The 9,660-nt window shown below is 35.0% G+C and overlaps 1 long non-coding RNA gene across 1 annotated transcript in view; it reads right to left on the reverse strand.

The window, feature by feature from the left end:
- The window catches only part of LOC134649993 (uncharacterized), a 347,929-nt gene extending 338,837 nt beyond the window's left edge, over positions 1-9,092 (reverse strand). Inside the window, exon 1 of the long non-coding RNA XR_010097017.1 lies at positions 8,878-9,092. This is a non-coding gene — a long non-coding RNA (uncharacterized LOC134649993). The remainder of the gene's footprint in view (positions 1-8,877) is intronic.
- Positions 9,093-9,660: the final 568 nt, after the last annotated feature.

Consider the following 9,660-nt stretch of genomic DNA (forward strand, 5'->3'; position numbering starts at 1 on the left):
CTATAATTCAATAAACCAAATGACTCTATAATTCAATAAACCAAATGACTCTATAATTCAATAAACCAAATGACTCTATAATTCAATAAACCAAATGACTCTATAATTCAATAAACCAAATGACTCTATAATTCAATAAACCAAATGACTCTATAATTCAATAAACCAAATGACTCTATAATTCAATAAACCAAATGACTCTATAATTCAATAAACCAAATGACTCTATAATTCAATAAACCAAATGACTCTATAATTCAATAAACCAAATGACTCTATAATTCAATAAACCAAATGACTCTATAATTCAATAAACCAAATGACTCTATAATTCAATAAACCAAATGACTCTATAATTCAATAAACCAAATGACTCTATAATTCAATAAACCAAATGACTCTATAATTCAATAAACCAAATGACTCTATAATTCTATAAACCAAATGACTCTATAATTCTATAAACCAAATGACTCTATAATTCAATAAACCAAATGACTCTATAATTCAATAAACCAAATGACTATAATTCAATAAACCAAATGACTATAATTCAATAAACCAAATGACTATAATTCAATAAACCAAATGACTATAATTCAAGAAACCAAATGACTATCAATACTAGATACTCGATACTAGATACTAGATACTAGATACTAGATACTAGATACTAGATACTAGATACTAGATACTAGATACTAGATACTAGATACTCGATACTAGATACTCGATACTAGATACTCGATACTAGATACTCGATACTAGATACTCGATACTAGATACTCGATACTAGATACTCGATACTAGATACTCGATACTAGATACTCGATACTAGATACTCGATACTAGATACTCGATACTAGATACTCGATACTAGATACTCGATACTAGATACTCGATACTAGATACTCGATACTAGATACTCGATACTCGATACTAGATACTCGATACTCGATACTCGATACTCGATACTCGATACTCGATACTCGATACTCGATACTCGATACTCGATACTCGATACTCGATACTCGATACTCGATACTCGATACTCGATACTCGATACTCGATACTCGATACTCGATACTCGATACCTACTCGATACTCGACCAATAAATAAACAAAGCAACAAATCAATCAATTCACAGAAAATGTGCCGTTAATGAGCTAATTATTGTCCAATTTTGTTTATAAACAGATGGCATTATAAATGTGGAGCTTCCTTGCAGTTCAAATAGAAATCACAAAAGTTGGTCAAAGGCCTGACCGGCTGAGAACCACTCATAGATCGTATCTATTATTTCGTAAGATAAGATATATACGCGTTATTATATCGCATTGACATATTTAGGCAAAAATTTCTCATAATTGGTACACAAGTAATAGTTTCTATCGGTTCATCAAATTTATTTTTCTCAACTTATCCTCTGGCAATATATTCATCTTATACTTATGTTATATGTGCTAGATGTCGATGAACGAGATGAAGTCAAGCAATTCACGGTATCTAACACACATTACCATATCAATTCATTCATAATATAATAGTAAAAGTAGGTGTACATGACCTGATGTCCAGTGGCGCGTGCCTCTCGCTAAGGCTGTCGAAGCGGGGTTACTCCAGACTTTCACAACAGGACTCTGCTTCGGTCTGGATTCCTTTTTCACTGCCGCTGTTATTCCAGCTACATTCCCTTTCGCGAAGACCGAGGCTTCTGGTGTTCGCAAGCGCCGTTGATCATCATGAGTCATCGTCAGCCATATTCTCCAACAACTCGGCATGAAACGTAAAAGTATCCGGTGTTACATATACCTATATACTATATCATAATACCTTATAAACTATAAAGGAATTATATGACAAAATAATGTTTAATCTATGCGTCGTAGCAAAAAAAATGACTGAAAATTCAATGCCCCGTTTGCATAGTAAGCCATCTACTTATATTCCACAAATTTTAACATTAAGGATCAAAATCAAAACTCAAAATCTTCAATTAAATTGCGAGACCTGGTTATAAATCATAAATATCAATTTATCTCTGAAACTATGCGCCGTAGTGAAGAAATAATGAAAATTAAGGCACCCTTGAATACTCCAACCAACACATATCAAGACCCACGTGTTGACATATTCTGCCTAATTCCCACATGTGTGTGGGTAAGTAAGTAGCAAAGAAGTTAATAACTACAGTCACGTATCTACTTATTAAGAAGAACACGTGTACTTGATTTTGTTAACTGAACATTATTATGCCTAGCTGTCGGTGGCATGGTGGTTAAATACTTTGAATTCTCGACAAACTGACGCATATATTCTTATGATTACACATTGATATTATGTCCATTTAATTACATTTATGGGTCAAACTAACCTAAGTTTAACTGATATGCAATTAGATAGCCTATAATCATAATCATCATAATATTATTAATAAATGATGCAGGTACTCATTTAAATTAAATAAAAATGTTACCAGTACCATATTTCTTACGTAATCCATTAGAATTTCGTATAGTTAATTAATTATCTCCAAGCTCAGAATAAGGGTCATGTTATCAGTTATCTCACTAAATCAATAAGTAATAGCAGTAGGCGTGTACTTACGTTCTGCACACTTCTGAAGTGTAAAAATAATAACACCTTGAAGATATTTATCCATTTATTTTCTTGTCTTATTCCAATTCACAATAATCTCGTCTTATGACAACCGTTCGCTAGCAGGACTCAACAACCAAAAGAGAGCTGTCCGCCAAGTGTCTTTCTTTTTATACCCAACCAATAACAGTCTTCAATTTCAAACTACCCTTAACTTTAAAAACTTATTAAGTAGGTATGCTAGGTCTTATTTCAAACTACCCGTAACTTTAAAAACGAATTAAATAGGTATGCTAAATACCAAAAACCCTACAATAAATGTACATACATGGAATCACAAATAATACATAAAGACAGAGGTAAACAACAGGCGGCCTTATCGCTAAAGAGCGATCTCTTCCAGACAACCTACCTACCTACCTACTTACCTTTTCAAAATATCAAAACTTTCAACGTCAGGGGCGTAAGCAAGATGATAATCGTATGCAGAAAACAAAAGGAGACGCTAAAATTGACGTAAATAATGAAAATTATAGCGTTTCTATTGTCATTCTGGGGGCCCAGAACCCCGAAAAAAGAAAAACATTTGAAATTACCTATATAGTTCGTTTTTTTAGCATTAGAAAGAAGGTAAACAATCTTGACGTATCTTTTTATAAAAATAAGTTTATATTACTTACTTATGAAAGCAAAAGAATGTAAAAGATCGTAGATCGTAGGTATATGATTACTCGTAATAATTCTAACGTACTTGCTGTGACTTATTTTTCAATGGTGTTTTTTTATAAAAAGATATGTCAAGATCCCTTACCTTCTTTCTAATGCTATAGTAACTTTTTAAATTCCTATGAAGCTTTCCTGGGGGCCTAGCCAAGATAACAATCATTGATAGAAAACGAAAATCGAAACTTAAAATGTATGGAAAATTGGAAATGGCCACACAACTTTTCGTAGCATTTGTCGATGTTCATCTTGGCTAGGTACCGTGAAACCTTTAAGAACTTTTCATTTTATATAATCTTTCTGCGAATCAAGCAATGTAGGATTAAATATGTAACCCTTTGGTTAGGCTTAACTAATTCAAAATATCCATTAGGTTTCTAAATATAATGTAGCATAAAAAGTTAAGGACATAAAAACATTATAAGAAAAATGCCACACAAAAATGCTAATATCCCTCCAAAAATCCTACACCTTTATCGTAATTAGTACAGTCAGCAGCAATTATAACTATAATTGACACCTCACCACTAACGCTAATAACTTGTAAATATATTCACCGATTAAATCTCGTCACAGCCTGTACGGTTGGCCGGAGACCCGTAAAAATACAGATTGCTACCGTTCGGCTTGTATTAGTTATTGAGCCGTTTAGGTAATATGAATAAAATTATTGAACTATTATTTACGGCGTTATTCATAAACGTCTGCTAAGTTAATCAGCTGATGATCGTTGTTTGTCCCTCTCTATGACATAATGACAGATAGGGACAAACAACGATCATCAACTGATTAAGTTAGTAGCCGTTTATTAATAACGCCATTAGGATTTAGTTTATATCAGACATCTATCCAAGTATCCATATATACCTATAAAACCTAATAACATGGCTTGAACTCTAAATGCAAACAATCACTGCACTGCACGTGGAATCGCTACTCCCAAAAAGATTGCGCTGCCGAAAATCAGTCGTATTCGGTGATTGTACCTTCACCGCCACTAAGCAATGTCTCAGATATAATATAATATCGCGACATATGTTTATAAATTGACTTCTTGCTGCAGGCAAGATTGGAAGAGATGCTACAAGATCTGGGGCCCGTTTCTCAAAAGCTTGTAACTTGTAATACAAGTGGAAGTCCCTTTCTAACAAAAGCTGACAAAAAGTGACATCCGCTTGTCTTACAAGCTTTTGAGAAACGGGCCTCTTGAAGTCAATTCACAAAATATGTCGAACAGGATACCGTTGAGCCACCATTGGCGATTATATGAAGTTTACTAATCTTTATTATTAACTTGTCTTTCTGCCGGGTAATTATTTGGGATTCGACACATAGCTACTAAATTTTTGTTTGGCATTCACAACGCTTGCCTTCTGTGCGTCTTAATCCTTAACCAACGTCGCGTTAACCGTTATGACGTTTCGTAAACGTTCAAATGGGAAGTTAAAAAAATATTACGTACGGTCAAGGAATTTAAGTCACTACTATTTTGTACCTTGTCACAGTGACAATGTATGAGGTCCCTTTCATATTGATTGTCACTGTGACAAGGTACGAAATGATACGGAAATTAAATTCTTTGACTGTACATTGTATCAAAAGGAGTAATTTTATATACTTAGAATAATTTCTCATTAGTGTATTTAATATTCATATTTTGTATAGTGTTGTTAATGTTGAGTATGCATACTGGAAATACTGGAATCAACTTATACTGGGCACAAAAGAGTCGGGGCTAATTTTTGAATAGCGTTATATAGTTTTATGAAAACCTCACGTGCGTGCTGACGCATGTTTCGGCTGATTTTAATGGAATGGAATGTATTTTATGTGATTTATTTTCGTTCTTGTAATGGTTCTCGTAAATTATATACTAAATAAGCACATTTATTTTATTGTTCGAATTGACATAAAGCGCGCTTGACTGTCTCAGAACCACTGGAAATATAATTATGAAAAATCCTGGTTGCCAAACATCAAGATTAATACACAGTAACGAAAGCCAGACGATGTCAGACTAAAGTTTGTGCACCGAAACTCTCGCTAAAAATCGGTGGAACTACTAAGTTTCGGTTGTTCTAGGCCACTATCTGGAGTGGTAGTTTTGTTCTAATAGTAAATATTCCGGTTTCCACTGTGGTCGAGTCCGATAGCGTACAAAAACCAACAATTTGGTGGCTGAAGTTATGCAGAACTAGTTTAAAATAGGCCAGTCTGCTCCTATTTTTAATACCATTACGGTGCATACTCTGTAGGACGATGTTTTTTGAAAAAAAAAAATATCTTTAATTATTAAGAAAACCCCTTTAGTTAGTTTTATAACTATTCAAGATAAATATAGATGCTCTAAATAGTGGTAATAATGTAAAAAAGGCTTCCTAAAATTTGTACGAAAAACAAAACGCTTCTTCAATGACATGAGCAACTTTCGTAAATAAGGCCTTGTTCCTCGAACATTAGAATCAGATCTAAATTTGATATTGATAAGAAAATAAGTATCTTATAAGTAAATTGGTTGTCGTATTTCAAAGGTCCGAATGCCACTCCAGATTCCCGAAAATTAGAAAAATCATCCCCAACCAAAAACGTTTAAACAACTCCCGTCATAACTCAAAAAAAGCGAATCTGCGTCAGAAAACCCGGTTTTTATTGCCACCATGTTATCACACATGTCCCGGTCGACTCGCAAAAAACGCGGAAAAACACGAATCGGGTTCATGTTAATATTTGAGGTATTTTTATTTGAAATTTCCATTTACACGCGGCCCTCCCTCATACATATTCATCGGATGCACCCTACTTTCTCCACTACAGCGTGGAGTGACCTGGGTTTTGAAATCTCCGCGTATAATTTTATTCGTATTTTCGAATCAAGGTGTATTGAAATTTTGAATTTGCAATTTGGGAATAAACACGGCTTTTGGCTTTCTGAGTGCCACGGTTAATTTTGCAAAGTACCTTTAATTTCACGGAAATATTTTAATTACGAGGGTATTATTTTGGCACTGAAATCAATTATCAGCATTTTTTGTATTATATTTGCCCTCCCCAATAAAATTTTAATTAAATCTACCAATATAAATACTTATTAGCAGAATAATCACCCCTGCCCTGCATGCCCTAACCACAAGTCTCATACTCGTATGATGTCAATACGAGTAAGAGACCTACACTCAGAAATAACCCTCACTCTGCTCAGGACTCTCAGGGAGTCAAGACAAAGGAAATCAGAAATCAACACCAGGGAGCACTTTATATTGATCCTGCAATAATTAGTTTTCATTGTACAGTATTTTTTATACAATTTTTTTTATGTATGACGATCCTTTTGTGAAATTCTTAAATTTGTGTTAAATTTGATTTGTATATAATAATCCAATATTATTATGGTATAATAACATCAATAAATTGTTCTGATAATTAGCTTAAGATAATATATATGTTACGATTCATAACTTTCATAAGTGCTTGTTGCTAATAGGCCTACATGAATAAAGTATATTTTGACTTGATTTGACTTGACTTGATTCTTCTTCTTCTTCTCCTAAGCTTTTTTCCCATCATCTGGGGTCAGCTCTCCTTGTCTGTCTTTTCCATTTTACCCTTTCCTGCGCTGTTGCTGCGTCCATCTCGGGTCTCCTTCAGATCTCTCTGGACCGTCGTCAGCCAGGTGGCGGGGGATCTTCCGCTGCGGCGCGTCGTGGTGGGTAGGCGTAACGCTACCTTTACCATGTGGTCTGTAGGCGGCGGAGTATATGGCCATACCATCGCAAACGACGTTCCTTGACCTTGTCAATAATGGGAGCGACTTTGTAACTGCCTCGGATGTGTATGTTTCGAATTTTGTCTAGAAGTGTTACGCCCGCTGACCAGCGTAGCATGCGCATTTCTGTCGCGTGGAGTTTTGACAGATGTTGCTGTGTAGATGCCCAGCACTCTGTACCGTAAAGTATAGCTGGTCTTATCGCTGTTTTGTACAGTTTACCTGTTATTTGGATGGGCATCCTTTTATCGCATATCACGCCTGTTAGCTGTCTCCACTTCATCCATCCTGTGGTTGTTCTGTGAGTTACATCTTTCTCGATCTTACCGTCACTACTGATGATAGACCCTAGATATTTAAAATGTTCAACCGTTGGTATTGGTGTTGGTGTGCGTGGTTGGTATTTGACTTGACTTGATTGATTTTAAAAATACGTATATTCATATCTTACCTTATCTATCTTTTTTTGAAAGCCTTAAAACTGCATTTGACACTTGAAACAGTTATTTCCTGACTGAAACCTTACATCAATGTATCTAAAATACACAAACACCAACCACGTTTTTCTATCCGAGCAACAATGTAGTGCACCCTCGCCTCCACAAATACAGAACCTCCCTTTATTTTATTAAAGGTTCACTGAAGGGAAGCACAATAGGAAAATTTGAACCTCCATCTAGTGGCATTTTGGACGAAAACAGACGGAATTTACATCTGGTAAGATAGCAAAGGTTATACATGAATAAGTAGGTATAGTCAGTAGAAATAAACGGCAAAGTTAAAAAATGTAGGCGCGAAGATCGTCCCATAGAAAATTTGAATTTCGCGCCTTTTTCTACTGACGTCAGACAAAGTTGTTTGACAGACTATAAGTAAAAACTAAAAACTTAGCTTATAGGTACATAATTATTATATCCGTCTACCATTTCCAACGCTTCAGTTCATGAAAATTTTATTGAAATACAACTTAAATTCTGTATTAACAGATATGTGACTTAATAATTTGTTATGATTTTGAACTGGTTTTGATACGACCTCTGCGGTTGTCTTGGTGACTGGCGCGCATCTCACGCACGACGCTCACTTCATTTCACATGCACCAATCAGCGTGAGCGATCTTCAAGGTAATATCAAAATAGGATCAAAACCATAACAAGTTGTGAAAACAGGATCGGCCTCCTGGACATGAAATATTAAAAATCCTAGCTGAATAAATGTGCCGTTTTCAATCTAAAGGATAGGTACTTTTATGTCGGTTGTCAATAAGGCGCTATTTTCATAAAGCTTCAATTTGAAATAAACCTTATCGACAAACGACAATGTGGTACATTTTTGTTGAAAACGTCACGAATAATGTGTTTGTATACATAACATCACGTGGGCCGAAATGTTTTGGGACTGATGTCGAAAGGATTTAAGGTTCCGTAGGTTCAAAGAGCGGAGTTTTTGAAAAATCGTACCGCTTTTTAAGATCTTGTGATCTTACGGTTGCCAAAAATTTGATTAGCAATCTTGAGGATTTTCTCTAGAGACTTCATTGATCCGAATCCTGATTTTTAGGGTTCCGTAGCCAAATGGCAAAAAACGGAACCCTTATAGATTCGTCATGTCTGTCTGTCTGTCCGTCTGTCTGTCCGTCCGTATGTCACAGCCACTTTTCTCCGAAACTATAAGAACTATACTGTTGAAACTTGGTAAGTAGATGTATTCTGTGAACCGCATTAAGATTTTCACACAAAAATAGAAAAAAAAACAATAAATTTTTGGGGTTCCCCATACTTCGAACTGAAACTCAAAAATTTTTTTTCATCAAACCCATACGTGTGGGGTATCTATGGATAGGTCTTCAAAAATGATATTGAGGTTTCTAATATATTTTTTTTCTAAACTGAATAATTTGCGCGAGAGACACTTCCAAAGTGGTAAAATGTGTCCCCCCCCCCCTGTAACTTCTAAAATAAGAGAATGATAAAACTAAAAAAAATATATGATGTACATTACCATGTAAACTTCCACCGAAAATTGATTTGAACGAGATCTAGTAAGTAGTTTTTTTTTATACGTCATAAATCGCCTAAATACGGAACCCTTCATGGGCGAGTCCGACTCGCACTTGGCCGCTTTTTTGACTTTCGACTGATAGTAAAAAATGCTGTGATTTTTTTTTTTTCAATTTATACACAATTCTAAAAATATGAAAATAAACCTAAAAATGCGCAATTTTAATTTCGATCGAACTCATCCATTTATTTTGGTCAAACTAATTAAAAATAACAATTCAACAAACAACGATATACGCCCTACCGGGCACGAACAGCCGTCTCGCTCACGCCCACGCTCAGTGAGAGTGAGAAAAGAACACGAACCTACGGGTCCTAGATGCGAATTACAAAATTTAAGAAAAACAAAAGAAAATTCAATGTTGTTACCTTAGTAGGTCAAGAGTCAATGTTCAAAGTTTCAGTCTTCTTGAAACTTCAGGATTCGCTGTTAATTTACACAATAAAGCTTTGTTATGTATTTTTGGTGTACTTGTAATAAGTTCTCATGTTAATCCACTGTTAATCTGTTTGTA

This window comes from Cydia amplana, chromosome 8 (genome assembly GCF_948474715.1).
Source record: "Cydia amplana chromosome 8, ilCydAmpl1.1, whole genome shotgun sequence".
Lineage (NCBI taxonomy): Eukaryota > Metazoa > Arthropoda > Insecta > Lepidoptera > Tortricidae > Cydia > Cydia amplana.